Here is a 20,093-nt window from a genome sequence, read left to right as displayed (position 1 = left end):
GGGTTATCACTCCGTATGGTTTAGACAGCCGGAGTAATTTCTGAACATTCTATACAGCTAACAAGCCCCTGAGCTCAGACACCGCCTCTTCCAGGAAGCCGCCCCAGCAGAATTGAGCGCTTTCCCTTGCAGAATCGAGCGCTTTCCCTTGCAGAATTGAGCGCTTTCCCTTGCAGAATCGAGCGCTTTCCCTTGCAGAATCGAGCGCTTGCCCTTCGGCTTTCCTCTTGCCTTATCCCCATCTCTATTGTGCCAGCAGCAACCTTGTTGTAATTTTAATTCTGCTGTTTGTCTTCCCGCCCTATGATGACTATCATGGCCGGCACTGGGTGCTATTCGTTTTGTGTCTCGGCTTCTTTTGTATCCACATTAATGGAAAACTTCATAAGGGGATGAATGATGAAACCGGGATGGCAGCCAACAAACTTTGAAAGTGACAGATCAACTCTTTGTCCAAGCACATAATGTAGCATTTTATTGAATATTTTTAATGGTTACAATATAGTTCGATGTGTTTGAGAAGAAATAACTTACATATTGAACTTGTCATTTCACAGATTTTCCTTGTTTAGCGTGAACTTAAAGTTAAGTGTTAAGTAAATAATACTAGAGTGAGTGCAATGGAACGGCACAAAATCGTGAAGGTGGGACGCTAATGTGGAAATTTGGGAGGCTTCATGTTAGTCGCAAATTGTATTTCCGCTGATGAATACATCTTCTTGCTATCCTCCTTTTGTACATCTGCTGATCAGAAGAAATCTGTTGGTTGAGACTCCTTGGAATTTTTATAATATGTGCAAGTATGAATTAATACAGCATATAAGAATTCCATAATATGGGATTCGAAAGCCAGTGCTAATATACGCTAATACCTCCTTTTTTTTTTCCCATCTTTTCTTGACAATGACTTTATTTCTTAGTTGTTGAAAACATGCTTTAAAGTCTTTCTCTTGGTGGTTGTTCTGTTTCTCTAAAGACATGGAGCCCTTGAAGACATTTTTTGAACTTGATTCAAAATCGTCTGCGTTAAAGATTAAAAACTCATGGAATGACACATTAGACCCTCACACTCTTCATATTTTATTAGTGATAAATACAGTTAATACCTATAGATGCTGCCATAATATGGAGATTTTCAATGCTGTAAACATTGTTTTCTGATTTACTATGATTTGCGTATTTATTGATCTAGGACTATTTCCAGCCTGAAATTACTAGGGTTTGGGTTCTAAACTAGGCAAGATATCAGAAGGCCTTACATTCCACAAGGAAGAGTGTCTGGGAAATGTGCGTTTTGTTGGTCTCCGTGGAGCAAAGCTTTTGATCTTCTGCATACTTGGTTTTGATTTACCTCCAAAGCCACGTAGACCACTTTGGTGTGCATGGCTAACGCAGAGTCTTTTAACTAGAGCGACAGGACAGGCCTCGTTCCCGTTGCATTCAGACCAGATGCAGGTCTTATCTCCCTCTCCCCACTTGAAGAGTGTGGGGAGGATGCATTATGAATAATGTCTTCCTCCTGGGGGACCTGGTCCAGGGATTAGGAATTTTTGGAAGTGAGTTGGCCCACTCTTTTATCTAACCCTGTTTAGTTCTAAAAATCACAGATTGTCGGAATTGAAAGCGAATCAAAGACAAAGCTATTCAACACGCTTCTTTCATGATGGAAGAAACTGGGAGCTAGAGAGACTAAGTAATTTGCCCAAGTCAGTCATGAATTGGTGACGGAGCTGGGGCTGAAACTCAGGTCTCTCAGTAGAAGCTCAGTTTTATTTCAGCTACCAGTTAATGGAGAATGTTCGTGGGCTTCTGGGAATGCAGTCCTGGACTGTATAGTGAAGTGGGGTCAGACCCACCCCAACTCTCTCTCTCTCTCTCTCACACACACACACACACACACACACACACACACACACACACACACACAGTATTCCAGTCTCAGCTCCAACACTCAGCATCTGTGTGACTTTGCTCGGGTCACTTAAGGAAATTAAGGCTCAGGGGGGAAATTGGTTCCACAGAGATGCTAATTCCTGAGCTGGCTGTGGCCCGGGTTGCCCGACTATGTATGTGGAAGCCCTTGGTGAGCTGTAAAACACCCGGGAGTGTAACGGAGCACTACTAACAGAAAGACAAGCTCTGAACTGCTTTAGTTTGTGCAGTTTTGTGTACGGGTACAAGAAATCTTGTGAGCTGGTGAATCCCACCGTCCGTTCTCCTTTGCATAATTCACACACCAAATAGCTAGGACTTTCCCTTTCTCTCCTCAACCCTGGCAGCCTCTTAAGCCAAATTTTCAATTTCAGACCTTGCAGGAGGTTCCCCTTGGACCTTCGGTTTGTTATTTCAAAGCTATGATAAAAAGAGTTTCAAGGCATGGACATGTTTAAGAAAAATATACTTATTGCTTTGGGCCTTTTCTTTCATTCTGTGATACTTGGCAAGCCTGGTATTCTTGCTGGAGCTGGGGGCTGGGGGGCCGGCTGGGTTTTGACCCCTGCTCTTCTCCGTGTCCCTCGGGTCTGTGTAGAAGAAGGAGGCCGGCTCAGAGGACCACTTCGGGCCCTGTCTTCGCCAGCTCAGGCTGCCCTAACCACAAACCGTGGACTGTGTGGCTTAAACAACAGGAGTTCTGGAAGCTCCAGTCTGAGGCCTCGGTGCCAGCACGGCCAGGTTCTGGTCAGAACTCTCTTTCTGGCTTGCAGAAGGCTGCCGTCTCTCTGTGTCCACACATAGCAGAGAGAGAGAGAGAGAGACAGCAGTTTGAAGAGAGAGTTTTGTTTTTGTTGTTGTTTGGTTTTGTAACTCTGTTTTTTATTTCCTCCACGAGTTAAGAGACAAATGTATACAAAATAAAGATAAATACTTATGTTATGGGGCACACAATATATAAAAGAGGTAATTTGTGACATCAGTAACATAAAAGGAGAACAGAGCTTTATAGGAGTAGAGATTTTGTATGCTACCGAAGTTAAGTTGATATCAATTCAAACTAGATTGTTCATGGATTTAGGTTGCTAAGTGTAACCCCTGATAACTACAAAGAAAGCATTTAACAAACACACGCAGAAAGAAATGAGAAGGGAATCAGGTTCACTCCCAAAAATCAACTTAACACACAAGACAAGCAGTAATGGAGAAAATGAGACAGAGAAGGTAGAAAACATAGAGAAAATAAATAACGAAATGGCAGAAGTTCGTCCTTATACTAATTACCTTAAATGCAAAAGGCTGAAATTCTCCAAACAAAAGACAAAACTTGGCCGGATGGATAACAAACAAGCAAACAAAAAACTGTCTCTTATCTTGTAAGGGCGCTCATCCAGTCACGAGAACCCTGTTCTCACCATCTCATCTGAACATAATTATTTCCCCAAAGCCTCACCTCCAAAATACCATCACACGGGGGGGGGGGGGATGGCCTCCAACAAATGATTTTTGGGGGGGGGGGCGGAGATGCAATTCAGTCTCTAACAGGCCTCTTCTAATCTAAATGCTGCAAGTCACTATTACATGTGAAATGTAATGCTAAATACTGAGAGATACCAGAAAATTCTTGGTACAGAAAATCCAAAAAACCGCTGACTCCTGAGGAGAACACAGCCCGTTTGGAAAGCAACTGCTGTACAAAGCCACATGAGAAAAATCCCACAAGGAACAGAGACAATAGGGCCTGCAGGAGTTCAGAAGAAAGAGAGAGCACTTAAGGCTGGGAGAATTCGGTCTTCCTGGAGGAGGGAGTCTGGAGGAGTTGGATTTTGAAAGATGGCAAGATGTCAATAAATGATGATGGGAGTGGGGTGGGTGCCAGGCAACCAGCACAAAGATGGAAAGGAGTTTTTTTTTTTTTTTTCTTGGAGAACAAATGAGTCAACCTGCTCCCCTTGAGTTTAGCTGGAGATAGTCCTGGAGATACTGCTTCCATTCAGACAATTCTACAAGCCAAGCTAAGAATTTTGGAGCCTCTATGATGCCTGGAGAACCACTTTATTTTATTAACAATCAAAGTGGGCTCTTGGGAAAAGTAACCCTGTGTGGCCTGCCTGGGGCAGAGAAGAGATGAACAGAGAGACCAGTTTGGAGGCTGGAGAAGTGGTCTTGAGTCACTCCTCACTTCCCCGTAAACATCTAGGTTGTCTCGTTGCAAAAGAACAGCCTTGGACTTATTCACCACTGGAACCTGCAACCACCCTTCTGGCTTTGGCTTCTGCTTTGGATAATCAGATGGATTTCCCCTTGTCAAGCATCATATTCTGTTGGCAGAGTAGCCAGGGGCTCTGGGTACATCCTGATTGGGATCTGCAGCCAAGACCAGAAAATGTTTTTAGGAGAACCTGACACAGGGCAAGACTGGCATTTCACTGGTCCCCGCAAACCTCCTCTTTGGCCAGACTGGACTTGTGGGGAAGGAAAGCAGGAAGCACCACAGGCTCCGCGGGACACCTTGGGAGCCATCCGCTTGAAGGAGAAACGACTGCTGGTCTGGTTCTCAGTACCCCTGACTCCTACAAGTCGAGGCCGGCAATCTGTTTGCCTCTGTAACCCGAAATTCCGTAGGCTTCTTCCTCTGGTGAACCTGTGTTTTAGGCCGCGTGGCAGGGGCACCTGTGCCCTCCTGTCCAAGTGTCCTGATTTTATTTACGGGCATTTTCCCATGGGTTCACACATAGCTCTCGGGGCCTGTTTTGGTGTCTGTTTCCTGCAAAGGCACTTGAGAATGCTGGTTCCTGCGGAACCTAACCTCTACCCCTCAGACGGTTCTGGACACTGATTACTGGAGCTTCCACAGATCTTAGAAGCTAGCAGGCCTCCTTGAGCTCTCACCCTGCTGGAGCCACTTTGTGCTCAGGGAGACGTGGGGAGACGTGGTGCACGGTCTCCCCTCGGAGTCTTCTTTGGAGCCTCCAGTTGGAGCCCAGAGCATGAAGCTTCTTCCTTGCAGGCTATCTTCCTCCTGCCAACAAAAACCCAACCTCACTGCTTCAGGAGATTTGCAGCTGCGGCCCGACTCGGAATCCCAGAGCCCGAGGACTCTCACGGCCCACACCAGCCCGCACCAGCCCGCACCGGGTTTGCTTCTACTGGGCCTTGTTTCTGTAAGCTTGAAGGTGGCTGGACAGTGCAGCAGGTGCCGGGACACCGACGGCAGCCGCTCACGGGGCATGGGGGGCTCTCTGGTGGGCACAAGGGTGACAGAGAGCTGCGTGTAGATCTGAAGTATCTGGACATTTCATTTTCACAAACACCGCCAGACGGACTGGGTTTTCATGGACTCAGGACCGAGCTGGGGTTCTTAGAGGATGAGCTTTGTGAACTAGCCCGGGGTCGCCGAGCGCGCTCGTTTCCTGGGCGGAGTCAGGGGAGGACGAGGGACAGCGCTGTGGGTCGGCTGTCCTGATACCCCTGCTCCACACGCCTGCTCGCTCTCCCCACGCCTCGTCCGGCCCACCTAGACTATGTCTGCCTCCCATTCCATCTGAGCTCATGCGGCACTTCCTCAGTCATATGGCTTTTTATTATTCCCTTATGGATATACACTTGACACCTCCCCTGGCGGCATTTAGGTTGCTTTTAATCTTGCGCTGTTTTAACCGTGGCGCTGTACGCGTATCTAACCTACCTCATTTCACATACGAGCGAAGCACTTGTAAAGGGCGCTACCTTTCTGGAAGTGGACTTGCTGGATCAACCTGTATAACCATTTTTTTAAAAAGATTTTATTTATTTAAGAGAGAGAATGAGATAGAGAGAGAGAGTGGGGGTGGTCAGAGGGAGAAGCAGACTCCCTGCTGAGCAGGGAGCCCAGTGCGAGACTCGATCCCGGGACTCCAGGATCGTGACCTGAGCCGAAGGCAGTCGCTTAACCAACTGAGCCACCCAGGCGCCCCAACCTGTATATCCATTTAAACATAAGGTATATATTACCAAGTTGTTTTCTTTTCTTTTTTTTTTTTAAATGCCTGGTTTTTTTTTTTTCTCTTCAAAGATTTTACTTATTTATTTATTTCAGAGAGAGAGAGAATGAGAGATAGAAAGCACAAGAGGGAAGAGGGTCAGAGGGAGAAGCAGACTCCCCGCCGAGCAGGGAGCCCGATGTGGGACTCGATCCCGGGACTCCAGGACCATGACCTGAGCCGAAGGCAGTCGCTTAACCAACTGAGCCACCCAGGCGCCCCCAAGTTGTTTTCTCCAAAGGCCACCCCTCTCTCTACTGGCACCAGAGACCTATGAGAGTTTCCACTACCTCACGCTCTCATTGCTGCCTTCTATTTTTAAACTTCTCAGTCTTGCCAAACTGATTGGTGCAAAAATGTTTTCCTGGAATAGTTACAATTTGTTTCCTATTATCTTGGAAGAGGTTGTACACCTTAAGAGAGCGCCTTTAAAAGTCATGTACCTCCAGGCCTTTGTTGAGTGGGCAGAGGACAGAAGGGAACAATAATTCGGAAACGAAGGTCTCCGGCAGCCGAGAGATCATTGTAATACTTTCCTTGAGGACAAGCACGTGCCTCTTTCCGTTTCATCTTTGCTGGCTTGCACAGCTCACCATAAATGCGTGTCAGGTTAAATTTGTGTCACTGTGGGGTGAGAGGGGGGAGTCTTTTTCATATCTGCCCTTCAAACTTTGATGTTTCCCTTTCAAGAGTTTCGAAGTGCTTTCCTGAAAACTTCAGTTCAAAGAGTTCAAGCTTCATTTCTGGTTAGCGTATTACCTCCTGAAGGGCCCCTTAAACAATAATACCATTATTTCCATGACTTTGTTGTTGTCTTTCCAAAATCCTGGTGTACCTGGGAGGAAGGTGTCGGAACCACACTGATCTCAGAGTGTGGGGGAGAAAACACCGCAAACCGCCTGGCTTCCAAAGCTTGAAGAAAAGTTTCTCAACAGCCTGCACCTGCCACCAAAGTCTTCATCCTGCAGAAATGTCAGCGACTTACAGCTCTTTGGTGCATTCACCTGAACTCTAGGACGTTTACCAAGGGAGTTCTGATGGCTGGATCCCAAGGGAAACATTAGTATTATAACCTATATTAGAGCCAGTATTGAAAACTTTGTGAGAGTGCAGCATGATCTATCAAGATCTCTAAAAAAAAATTGAACCGTTTTTGCAATTTGTCTTTGCAACCATTAAAACTTTCTATAAACATAGATCTATGCATCCGATAAAGAGCATACAACATGAAACTTTTGCACACTCAAATATTTCAAAATTTAGGATAACACTGCTCGTGTCAATAAAGTTGATATCAGTGTTCCTTGTTCTGCTCCCCTGAGGAGTGGAGAACTATCTGGTTTTAGCCACCAAGTTCCATCCTAGGAACCATGTAAAGAAAGATTACGGATTTGATCTTCTTCCCTCTCTTCCTCCCTCCCTTCCTGCTTGCCTTCTTCCCCTTCCTCATCTGTGAAGCGGCTGCCACAGGCCGGTCACTGGGATAGAGCCCAAAGCGTATGTCATTGTGCTTACCCATTGCTCGCAGTCTTTGTACAAGCAAATTATTTTTCATTGAATTACTTTTCATTGGCAACAAACTCTAAGAAAGTAGTTGATTCCACAGCCCAGAATTAGCGGTGAAACATCACTTCCTTGTGCCAAAATCTGCCCTTCACATAAGTGTCAGAGTGCTTGAAATTCTGCCATTAGGGTTTTTACCCATTTGGTTTAAAGTATCACCTACAAAGTCCCTGTTTAAACACAAACATCTCACTTGGAATGAATAATAAACTGATACGTACTGATATGATAGTGGGGATTTTATTTTTTTATGTTTTATTATTTATTTATTTATTTATTTTTGATACCGGGGATTTTAAAAAATTAGAGAGTGAACCATCATCTAGCACAGAATGGACTCCCGAGGAAGCAGAGACACCAGGTGGGAGATGTTTGATGAGGGAGAGGATGCGCGATGTGTGGGGTAGTGCCGGTGACGCAGAGGATGAAGAAGACAAGGGCCCTTATGATCTGGGTGCGTGAACACAACTGCTCCATCGTCCCCAGATGCTAGGAAACCTGGTTGCTGCTGGTGTCAAAGGCCCTTCTCTGAGTATCTTGGCTCCTCTCTTTTGGGTGGTGATACATTTGTCGAGGGAGCTCCTAGCTGTTTGTGGCCTAAGGACTAAACTTCCTGGCTGGCCCGTGTTCCATTTCCAACTCCAACTCCCACCCTGGTCTTTGTTCCTCCACCATCCCTCAGCCAGGGAGAAGTGTTGGTTGTCTTCCCCGCAAACCAGCCTGACGCACTTCTCCCCATCACCTCTGTCCCCACGGCTGCTTGTGCTGAGCGGGGGTCTGCCTGACAAATACCGACTTGCTTTTCAAGGCCCGGTTTAGAAAGCCCTTCTTCCTGGAAGCCTTCTGTGGCTTTGCTCTCTTTACATCCTGACCACCCAGGTAGGGCTGAGGCCTCGCTTCCTCAGACACTCACTACATTCTCTAGCACTTCTAGTGTAGGATCTATAACCGTGTAGCACTTACCTATTTGCCTGTCTGTTCCCCTACTGGATTCTAAGCCCCTCGAGGGGAGGGGCTGTGTCAAACGTATCTCAGCATCCCTGACTTCTCTTCCACAGCCTGGTAGGTAGGGTAAGCTTAATACTTTTTGGCAGAATAAATAACAAACCTCTGAATATTTTAGAGAGGGGACCTGGTGATGTACAGAGAAATTTCTAGGTGAGGAACATGGGGTTTTGCTTCTCAAAAACTCCATTTGATCAGATATTTCTTGAGCACTTAATGCCCGTGCCCCTGAGATTTAATTACAGGTCGCGTTTGCTGACAGCTTCGTGTACTATCTAATTTAAACCTCGCCACAAACTATGAGGTATGTATTATTACCCCTATTTCTTTTTGAATGGGGAAATTGAGCTTTGGCAAGGTTAAATAATTTGTTCAGAGTTCATAGTAATTCAAGATTCAAAATCAAGGCTGACTCCAAAGCACTTGTTCTTTCTTAACTGCTGCCCTAAGCTAGGTACTGGGGTCGGAAAAAAAGGTGCCAAGAGCATCTGCAGTGTAATGGTAGACGAGAAGCCTGTACCTCAAACTCTATGTAATTCCAGGCACTGGTAACTGCAACACTGGTATGTATGCAGAGCTTTACCTTTATGAAATATAAATAATGTATTTCTATTGTTCATGTATCTTATAAACAGAGATGGAGAAAGATTCATCGCGATGTTAAGTCTACACACGGGTTGCATGTACATTTTATTCGTTGGTTTACTCCCGGTGAACCAGATTCTAGCCAACGATCACCGACCTAGGGCTCACTCAGCTCAGCGAGTATCTGTGGGTGACACAGCCCAAGTTTTGCCTTTTTTGAATGACAAGCCTTGGCACTATGGATTTAAACGTGGAGTAGACTGGCAGGGTCAGAGTAGCGGATTGCAGTATCTCTGTTAATTTCGAAGTTGTGTGATGTTGAATCTGAACCCCGTCACACTGCAGCCCATCAGAATAGATGGTGCATATATACTAATGAACAAATTGGGTGGTTCGTGTGGGGAAGACGCTCATAGCAAATGGGAATAGAGTCAAATGAAGAAATAACACCAAAAGTTTGGCAACTCAGGGAATGGTTATCTGGGGCAAAGAGAGAGAAAACATATGGGCTCTCAGACTAGACCACCCAGGCTGGCACGGCTGATGTGCTCATCACGGTGGTGTGGATGCTTGTCCAGGCAGATCCCACCTCCTGCTCTCCTTGGGTGAGGGAGGGTCCAGATAGAGGAGGCAGATGGTCATCAGGGGAGACACTCCAGTGGCGTCACTCTGATGATTACTTGTTCCCAGTCCAGATGACTTTCTGAGAGGCTGTTCTAGGAAATAATTTGGGCTTTCAGTTTACCTTGGAGAGATCTGAGGGCTTAGCTGAAGAGAGGAACCAAACGAGTTAAGATCAGATTCTGTTGAGGTGGCAGAAACCTTAAAGTAACAGTGGCTTAATAAAGAAATTCTGTTATTATTCCTATAAAGGAAACACAGATGTGTCAATTTGGAGCTGATGTCTCATTCTACCATGTCAGGAACCCAGTCTCCTTCCCCTCTTGTTGAGTGTGTGGCTTCTACCGTGTGACCCAAGATGGCTGCTCAAGCTCCCGCCATCATATCCTTCCAGAAACAGAGAACAGAAAAAGGGAAAGAAGAGCATGCCCCCTCCCTTGAAGGACAGTTCTTAGGTGCTACACCCATCACTTCCTGCAGTTGCCCACCTATCGGCAAGGGAGGCTGAGGACTGTCATTTCACTCAGAATCCCTCCATGCCCAGCTAAAAATTAGAAGTTCTTTTATCAAAGAACAAGGGGAGAAAGAACGTTGTGGGACAACCATCAGTCTTTGCCACTTGAAGGCAGACAAGAGGAACCTCTTGAAGTTCTTTGAGTAGTTAGGGTTGGGATCCCAGGGCCCGTTACCCCAGATCCTGCATCTTGGGCACTACCAGCCACTGCTGTACGCTTGCGTGTTGAAGACAAGGCAGAGAGCTTGGAGAGGGAGCTTGTTTCCCAAGGCATGGAACATACAAGAATTTGGATCCCAGGTGGACCCACAATGTGGGTCGCACCATGTGAACCAGCGACATCTCCTGGCGCATGCTCCTCAGAACAACATTTCTGCAAAATAGAAGGCATGACTCAAAAGAGGGGTTCTAAAAGAAGTTCATACTTATAGACATGAAGCAGGCCTCTTTATGGTGAGAAGTCTCAGGAGCTTTAGTGTGGATGATAGCATATTGTGAACCCTAAGCGTAGAATAGGGCACGTGGCATTTCCTCCACCCACAGTGTGTCTCCAGGTCCTGGGGTGCTGGCCTGTGGACACAGAGGCAGGCAAGACAAGAGACTCTGCGGGTCAATCATCTGGTGCCATCTCTGGCGATGGGAGTGACAACAGACTGGGGCTACAGGGGGGAGATGGGACAGCAAAGAGAGCAGAAGATGCTGAGGTTCAGGTTGAAAAGGAGGAAGTTATTTGCAATCTGGGTTAGATAGCAAGGGCATGAAGATTGGAGTGGAAACTCTCAAATAGGACAAGCGTGGGAAGAACACTGATCGGTCCTCGTTCCAGGACTGCAGCAAGAGAGAGGACCCGAGTGTTACGACCGAAACAAACATCAGCGGCGTGTTCAAACCTGTAGGAGTGAGAGCACTCCTAGAGGAACGTAGAGGCCGACCATGAGAGAATGACAGCTTGAGAAAGCCAGAGTAACATCAGATGCCTCCTTCTGCAAGCCTTAGCTATTCCAGATAGAGGGCTCATCACAAACACTGCTTGCAAGCCAAGATTTAGTCCTCCAGAGATATGGAGACTTCTCTTTCCCCCAGATTTAAAACTTTTCTTTCAGGGAAAACTTTCTCCTTTCCCTAAAAGGTGTGGGGAAAAGAAACTTCCATAGTAGTGACTGATAGTGGTGGTGATGTTTGTATGTGATGGGCAAGTGGGGCGGGCCTCTCCTTATTTCCCCTTTTCTCTACGTGGGCTTTTCCACATCACCGGCTCTATGGAAACAAGTCTATTTCTTTGCCAACCCCACCTTCAACAGGTGGAGAGACAGAGAAGAAGGGACAAGAGGAGCAGAGCAAGAAAATACCATTTTTCTCTTGCAGCATACGTTCCTACCACCTCACCGTAGAGGTTCTCTTACTTTTGACTCTTTCCATCATTACTGAAATTTGCTCCTTTGATACGATCTTCTGGATGCCCCTTCTCCCTCTCCCTTTGGGGTTCCTGTTGTGTCTTTTGACTTTACCAGAGAAATCAGAGCTTGGCCACTGGCTTTTCTAGATGTTGAGAGCGCGCAGCCATGGCTTTGTGATAATGGACGCCCCAGTGGAGCCTCGGCCATGGTCCAGGCTGGGGCTGGGGTGCACGTGCCGGGCTGTGATTGACGGGCAGGTGGCAGGCCTGCCAGCAGGTATAGGCGGAGGCCTGAGCCCTGTGCACACACACCCTCCCAGTTACCTTACACCTCCTTCAAGCTGCCTTTAAGGATTATTTTAACCTGATTTTACTGGAGTAAATATGCTCAAGATCCAGTTAGGGGTCCCGGCAAAGTAACGCTAATTCTCCCGTCCCTCTGCCCATCAAACTAGCCACTTTGTGCAGAGTGGAACCGAAAATTCCTTAGCATTGTTTGTTTCCATGTCCATCGGAATTTAAAATACTGAGTGACTGTCAGTTCTAAGAGAGCCTCTACTTCCCCTATTTGAAGATGAGTATAACACAGTGTGTATTTTCAGCTGACTTGGTGTGACCTGAGAAATGCTACCAGCACTCCCCTCGGGGCACTATTGTTCTATGCACAAGCACATCTCACGCCGCGTGCCAATCTGCCCCAATCCTGTGGAAAACTAAGAGGGAAAGATGAGAGACTCCGCCAATGTATAATTGAAGTCTAGGCGGATATTTATTGGATTCATAAGCCCGAGTTATTGATAAAGAGACGGGGGCGATAGCAGAATTGTCAGTGGCATTAATAATCTGTGCCAAGGGGTTGAGGCACCTACAAGCTGGAGGAGGGCGATAAAAAAAAAAAAAAAGCACACCCATCAGGAGGATGAAGACGTTCAGTAACCGCTGGCCAGTGCAGCTTGAATTAAATCTCTCCTGGACCCCAAACTTGAGACTCTCACATCGAGACTTGATAAATGTGCCACCTCATCTCTCTGAGTTGTGTATCCCATATGTGGCTAAACCCTTCAACACTTCAGCCCACATCCTTGCAGATTTTAGGACTTTTCCAACCAGAGTGGGTTTCAAAACCTGGAATCTTGGATGCAAGAAGAAAACTTTTGTGGACGGACCAAGCAAAATGTTCGGCTGGCCGTGGCTGCAGAGAAGGAAGACAATATAGGCATTTATAGGCTGGGCCTTCTGGAATCCTCATTGAGAAGTGTTGGATGGGAGTTCCAGAGAGATCTGCCCACCTCCCCATCCTTACTTACCCCGTGCTGCTCCCTCTTTCAAATATCACACCGTAACATCAAGAGAAGCAGAGAACTGCTTTCTTTCCCTCAATGGGAAAAGTAGTCTCAGGTGTATGATTTGTCCGGAGCAGGGTTTTGTTTTTGTTTTTTGTTTTTTGTTTTGTAATTTCTTAATTTTTACTTTTTGCCGTCATTAAGTATTTTGGAATCAACTGTCATTCGGTACCCCACCCCTACCCGTGCCTTTCTTGGCAGCAGTTAATTTTTAGGTCTGGAATACTTTCAAAACCCATGAAGAACTAACTTCCATGAGCCACTTGGTTTTCAATCATAAATGTCACATACATAAACAATGTACGTAGCACTGTCCCACATAACACAATTAAAAGATGTAAATACAGGGCCTTTCAGTCAAATCAACTGTGCAAATAAATACCCGTGAAATGTTTTACGTATGTGCATCTTTGAAATTATAAACACACACATCTGTTTAAATCTTGTATGTCTGAAGTTTACACACAAGTAAAAATTGGTGATACTATTTTTTCTTCCCAAATTGTTAAAATGAAAGTACATTTGCATGCAGAAAAAAAATTGGGTGCAATCTAAAAATGATGTGTATTTCCAACATTTGTTTTTATATAAAATGAAATTAGCCATCTTACTTGGCATTTACATTTCACTTCTTCATGAGCAATATTCTGACAGGATTGTGTGTATACTGGACCTGCTGAAACCTGCTCAGTGTCATTGTGACTTTTGAGGGCCTGAGGTAATAGCAGACCAGGGATGTCTTCCCTTCCCTTCCTCTGAGGCAGCTCTATGAAGCAGGCAGGGAAGAAACTGTAAAATGAGGTGAATGGAGATTCATTGACATGGAGGCCTGCTCTGCCTGTAAATATTAGCACATCTGTCTGGCCAGTCACCCTGTCATTTACATGGCAGCGGGGGATGGGGGTGGGTGGGCAGGTTGAGGCCAACTTTCTGTCAGGCAGCTCAGCACATAAGCTCAGAAACAGGGTGTAGAAGGAAGACATTTTAATTCTCACATCCACTCCTTTAAACACATTTTGTGGATGCCAGTTTCTTTCACGCTGCAAAATACTTCGCGCTGAAAAACATGCTGTGACAGTGTTTGAAGAGGTTGAGAATGAGTAACTATTCTAAACAATCAACAGCCACAACCACAAGCACGTTGGTACTTGGGGCCCTCACATGCAAATGACCTCATGCACAAGACAGAAGTGATGTCATGGATCTTGATCCCCTGCTGCAAATGTCCAAACCCACGCAGGGCTGACATTTATGGCCCTGAGGCCCAAGCACATTGGGTCTCTCTTCCACCCTTCAACAAAGGGAGAATGTTGGGCCAGTGTACGTTCTGTCAGAGTCGTGGAATGTCTCATGATGGTGGGCCATGTAGTGAGCTATTGACCTGGAAGACCCAGAGAGGCTACGGTATGCTCTAAGAGCTGGTTAGGGACAGAACCAGTCTAGAATCTGGGTCTGGTCCAATAATTTTTTTTTTTTGCTTTGTTTTTGAGTAGTTTTAAGGTTTACAGAAGAAGATTGAAGAAAAATTACAGAGAATTCCCATACGGCCTCTCTTCGACTCACCTCCAATTTCCCCAATTTTAAAAATACCATTTCACCTTAGTGTGGAACATTTATTACAATTGATGAGTCAGTGTTGGTATGTTATTTTTTTTAAGATTTTATTTATTTATTTGTCAGAGAGAGGGAGAGCGCAAGCGAGCACAAGCAGGGGGGAACAGCAGGCAGAGGGAGAAGCAGGCTCCCCGCTGAGCAAGGAGCCCGACGCAGGGCTCAATCCCAGGAACCCCGGGATCATGCCCTGAGCTGAAGGCAGACGCTTAGCTGACTGAGCCACCCAGGCGTCCCAGTATCGATGTTATTGTTAACTAAAGTCCATAGTTTATATTGGGGTTCACTCTTTGTGTTGGACATTCTATGGTTTTGACAGATGTATAGTGACATGTATCCACCATTATAATATCATACAGCATAGTTTCACTGCCCTAAAGATCCCTTGTGCTCCACCTATTCATCCCTCCCTCCCTCTTCCCCAAACCCCAGCAACCACTAAACTTTTTCTGTCACCATAGTTTTGCCTTTTCCAAAATGTCATATAGCTGGAATCATACTGCATGTAGCCTTGCAGATTGGCTTCTTTTACTTGGCAATATGCATTTAAGGGTCCTCCATGTCCTTTGGTGGCTTGATAGCTCATTTCTCTTTAGTGTTGAATGATATTCCATTGTCCGGATGTACCAGTTTACCCATTTACCTATTGAGGGACATCTTCGTTGCTTGCTTGCAACTTTTGGCTGTTATGAATAAAGCTATTATAACAGTAACCTTTTTACCATGGAACATTCCCTTCACATGGGTTCAGTATCAAAGGTCAAGTCTTTGCAAGATGTATTCCTAAAAGTGATTGCATTTGGCAACATTCGGGTCCAATCACTTGCCAGCAGTATCTGCCCTGTGTAAACTCTGTAAACGTACAAGATCCCTCTATTCAAGCTCTGAATAACATACCCATTCCAGCATCTGTTCTTTTTTTCTCACCTCTTTATCCTATTTAGAATGTCTTCTTCCCTCAGGTCTGACAATCTGAATCTTACTCACCCTTCCAGTCTCCTTCACGTCCTGCCTCTTCAATGAAGCATCCCCTCAACACAGAGAAAAGAACAATCAGATGGATGTGGTTTAAATCCTAGCTCCACAGCTTTACTAGCTCTCTGCCCTTAGGCAAGTTACTTCTTGGAGTACAGTTTTCCCATCTGTAAAATGGGTCTATCAAGGTTGAAGATTGCTGTGCAGATCTATGTAAAGTGCCCGGAATATTTCCTGACAGCTCAGTAAATGATGATGCCCTCCTCCACCTCCTCCTCCTCTTTATCATTGTCATCATCACCTCCAAATCCAGAACTGATTTCTCCTCCTCTGGGTTCTCTCCTGTGTGTGTCCATGTCATGTCACCAAACTAGAATGTGTGTGTGTGTGTGTGTGTGTGTGTGTGTGTGTGGTGGGGTATGTGCTTAACCCCTTTGGCACACACAGGGCTAGGGACAGGTTTTTTGAATTGCATTCCTTTTGGTATTAAATTGGTGATGTTAAACAGCAACCACCCCCATGTTTGTGGAATCCTGTTCCACCTAATGTCTTTGTGTCTGTGTGGTATGTGCCAATGTCCCTAAACACTATTTTTGCTGGGGCTGCAGGAAAACACACTTCTTGGGTGCCCAAAGGATTTCTGAAAGAATAAGAGGACAACCATCTCTGGAGGGATATCTGGAGAGTGGCTAGTGTTCTATGCTCTTCCCTCCATTCCTCAAGGCTAAGGATCCTTTTGGAGGATAATCCAGACTCTTCTCCCTTCTACTGCAGCTTTCCTGCCCCAGATCCAGGCTAAAGCTGGGGACACGGACTGAGATGAAAGCCACATGATGAAAGTTTTATCGGGAGTGAGAAAGTTATAATGAGTGGGAAAATTAGGAAAACAAATAACTTGTATCGAAGTGGCCTCCTGGCAATCTGATGAGGTCTGAGAGTATTATCTGCAGAAATAATGCAATGTTATTATGCACATAACCCAGTCACTCATGGGATCTGTTACCTCCAAGGAATTATTGAGTCTGCTGTGCAGGTCACATAATTGGTCTTAGGTTTTAGAGTATGGGTCAGCAGACCTTTTCTGGGGAGGGCCAGATAGTAAATATTTTAGGCTTTGGGGGCCATAGAGTCTGTCGCAACTACTCTGCTGCCCTATTATAAAAGGAGCTACGGACAATATGCAAACAAATGGGGATAGTTGTGCATTGAAATGTAAATTTCATATCATTTTCACATGGGACAAAATATTATTCTTTCTATTTTTTATCAACCATTTAAAAATGTAAAAACCAGTCACAGCCCATTGGGTGGTAGTTGGCTGACCCCTGGTTTCCAACATCACAGAGAAAACTGGCTTAGGTGGAGTTGGGGTGAATCAGGCACAGCTCTTTGGTGGGTGAAGTGGGGATGATGAACGAGAAATTCAGTAGTCCTTTGTCTCATTGCTTTCATTCTGAACCTAAATCCATAGATCTACCTATCGCCTCAAATTAAGTTGATCAAGTTAGCACAGTATTTCTCAACCTTGGCACTATTGACATTTTGGGCTAGAGGATTTGGGGCGGGGGAGGGGTGTGTCCTGTCTGTTGTGGGATGTTCAGCAGCATCACTGATTTCCATCCGTTGGACGCTAGAGGCATCCCTCCTCTCTCTAAGTCCTAACAACAAAAAACATCTTCGGATATTGCCAAATGTCTGCTGAGGGCAAAATTGATCCTAGTCGAGAAATGCTGAGCTAGTGAAACAGCCTCAGAATGACTGGAAAGTCAGTGACCCCTTAGCAATCAACTAACTGGGCAAGAGAAGCGTGTGCACGTGCATGTGTGCACGTGCATGCACATGTGCGTGTTTGTCCCCTGACAGGGCAGTCTTCCCTGGATTTCCATGCAGGAAGGAGAAGTGAATAGTTTGCCTTCTTAAAGACCAAAGTGTCATCACAAGTAATGCTCCCCCTAAAGGGGGCACTCCCTCAGGGAAGATGACCCCCTAGTCCAATCATTAGCAATCAAGTCAGGCTCCATAGCAAGTAAATAGGACTCCTGGCTTTTAATAAGACCCTTATTTCATGAGTACCCTTTGAATGGCAATGAAAACGTCTTTTTAGTGGAGAAAAATACTTCCTCCTTTTTATCGAAAAGAAGCCTCGGCGGGAATGGAATCATTTCACTCCTTGACCAGGAGGATGAAAAAGAAGATAAAAGAAAGTAGGGGAGGAAAAAGGAGGCTCTTTCTTAGGAGGTGGTGGGGGAGTGCTTAAATTCAAAGGAAACTTTGACCTGATTTAACCTGGGTTTCCAGTTTAAAAATGTTGACTAGAAATCAGAGAAAGACATGTATCATATGACCTCACTGATATGAGGAATTCTTAATCTCAGGAAACAAACTGAGGGTTGCTGGAGTGGTGGGGGGTGGGAGGGATGGGGTGGCTGGGTGATAGACACTGGGGAGGGTATGTGCTATGGTGAGCGCTGTGAATTGTGCAAGACTGATGAATCACAGATCTGTACTTCTGAAACAAATAATGCAACATATGTTAAGAAAAAAGAAAAAGAAGAAGATAGCAGGAGGGGAAGAATGAAGGGGGGTAAATCGGAGGGGGAGACGAACCATGAGAGACGATGGACTCTGAAAAACCAACTGAGGGTTCTAGAGGGGAGGGGGGTGGGGGGATGGGTTAGCCTGGTGATGGGTATTAAGGAGGGCACGTTCTGCGTGGAGCACTGGGTGTTATGCACAAACAATGAATCATGGAACACTACATCACAAACTAATGATGTAATGTATGGTGATTAACATAACAATAAAAAAATTTAAAGAAAAGTGAAAAAAAATGTTGACTAGAAACTGCTGTGGTGTAGATATTGGACACTGTTCAGGGTCTGGTCCTTTGTGTATTATCAAGAGCTCTTCATGATCTTATATTAAGAACCTGCCATGTGAACATACAAGCACACGGTCTAAAAAGCACAACTGAATGAAACAATTGGCACGGCTATTTACTTAAGGAACACCATTCTACCCTGGTTCTTCGCCATTTCTGGTGAAACTGACATAGAGATATATAAGTACTAGTTTTGCCATTGAAACAGGTATCTACTTTATTGGCATTGCCGTTCGCTTTGACTATGGTTAGGAACACAAGTCAAGGTTAAGCTATTTGCCAAGAGCCTCCACATCTCCCCTCCCCACAGCCTGCCCCAAACCCCAAACTCAAAACCAAACCCAAATAACCTCGAGCCCTTCAGTCCAGCGGAGGAAGTTAATTGGAATCACCCAAGTGGGTTATTGCTCCTCCTTTACTCGTTGGCCACAAATCAGTTTGTTTTTATTTGGCTCAAAACCCCCATTAAGCAGAATTTTTCTTGTAGCATACAAATCATTTCCCATGACCAAAATGCAGATCTGTCTCCTTTCCCTAGGAAAGAATCTGAGCTATGTTTCTTCTCAACAAATCCCTATTCCCCAACCTGTATGATGCGTCTCACCATGTTTTGTCTACTTGCCTTCGGATTCCAGCTGTGTCATCCTAGTTATTGTGCCTCTGTGTCTCAGGACAAACATCATAGGGTCGGAGCAAGGTAAGGATGCCGGGCGTACACTATTACCCCGAACTTGGTTCTTATGAGCCAGCATCCTTAACCAATGACCTACACCCCCTCACTGTTGGCAGGAGCATTTTTTTTTCCCTAATGCACATTTTAGTCTTGATTGACCATCAGCCATATGGCATGATTGTCCTATGGGTAAGTTTATTATTAACAGCTCTCAGCTGGAGTTAGGATAACTACACACGGCTGTGACATTGCACTAATTGACCAAGACACGTCTGAGAACAAGATGCAGATAGTGGCCATTGCAAATTACTTCAAGCACAAATGGAGAGCTGAGTGGGAAACACCGATTTCAGATTAGAGGTTCTATATGTTAAGACCAAATCGGTCAGGGGACAGGGCCTGGCTAGACGGGGAGAGAGGAGGTTGAGTCAAGCAAAGATACTCTCCTGAGCTTCCATTAGGTCTTTATTTAGAGTGAATTATTTTAAACAGATTCCTGTTAATGAGAAAGGAGCAGCCACACTTAAAGTGGCATTAATCCTGAATTTTTAAGGGCTCAGACAATTAAATCACTAAATCCACTGGGCGCCTTCTGTCCATATTTCCCTGTCTAATCCCGCTGTCACAGGCAAGGCCGGGCAAGATTTGAGAACAGCATGTACTGGGTTAGCTCCCTCACTTAGCATTAGAGTCAAAGAAGCCGAGTTTGGAGGGGACCCGGGTATTGTGTAGGACCAGTGAGTGGGGTGACGGGGTGCAGGGACATGGGCCAGGGGTTATGCTTGCGTTAACAGGCTCCCCTGGGTCCTCCAGGGAAGGCTCCCGAAAATTATGAAATGTGAATAGGCTGTTTGTGCATCTCTCAGTAAATTTCTTTCTCAGATGTTTCCAGCCAGTGCAACGCGATTGAAAAATGGCTGGGGGAGAACAGAGGATAAAGCCAATGAGCTCAGTGTCTTATAAATCAGCCAC

The sequence above is a fragment of the Callorhinus ursinus genome, unplaced genomic scaffold (genome assembly GCF_003265705.2).
Source record: "Callorhinus ursinus isolate GAN/ISIS: 27379988/994484 unplaced genomic scaffold, GSC_fseal_2.0 scaffold12, whole genome shotgun sequence".
Lineage (NCBI taxonomy): Eukaryota > Metazoa > Chordata > Mammalia > Carnivora > Otariidae > Callorhinus > Callorhinus ursinus.
The sequence above is the reverse complement of the archived record's forward strand: the minus strand, read 5'-3'. Positions refer to the sequence as shown.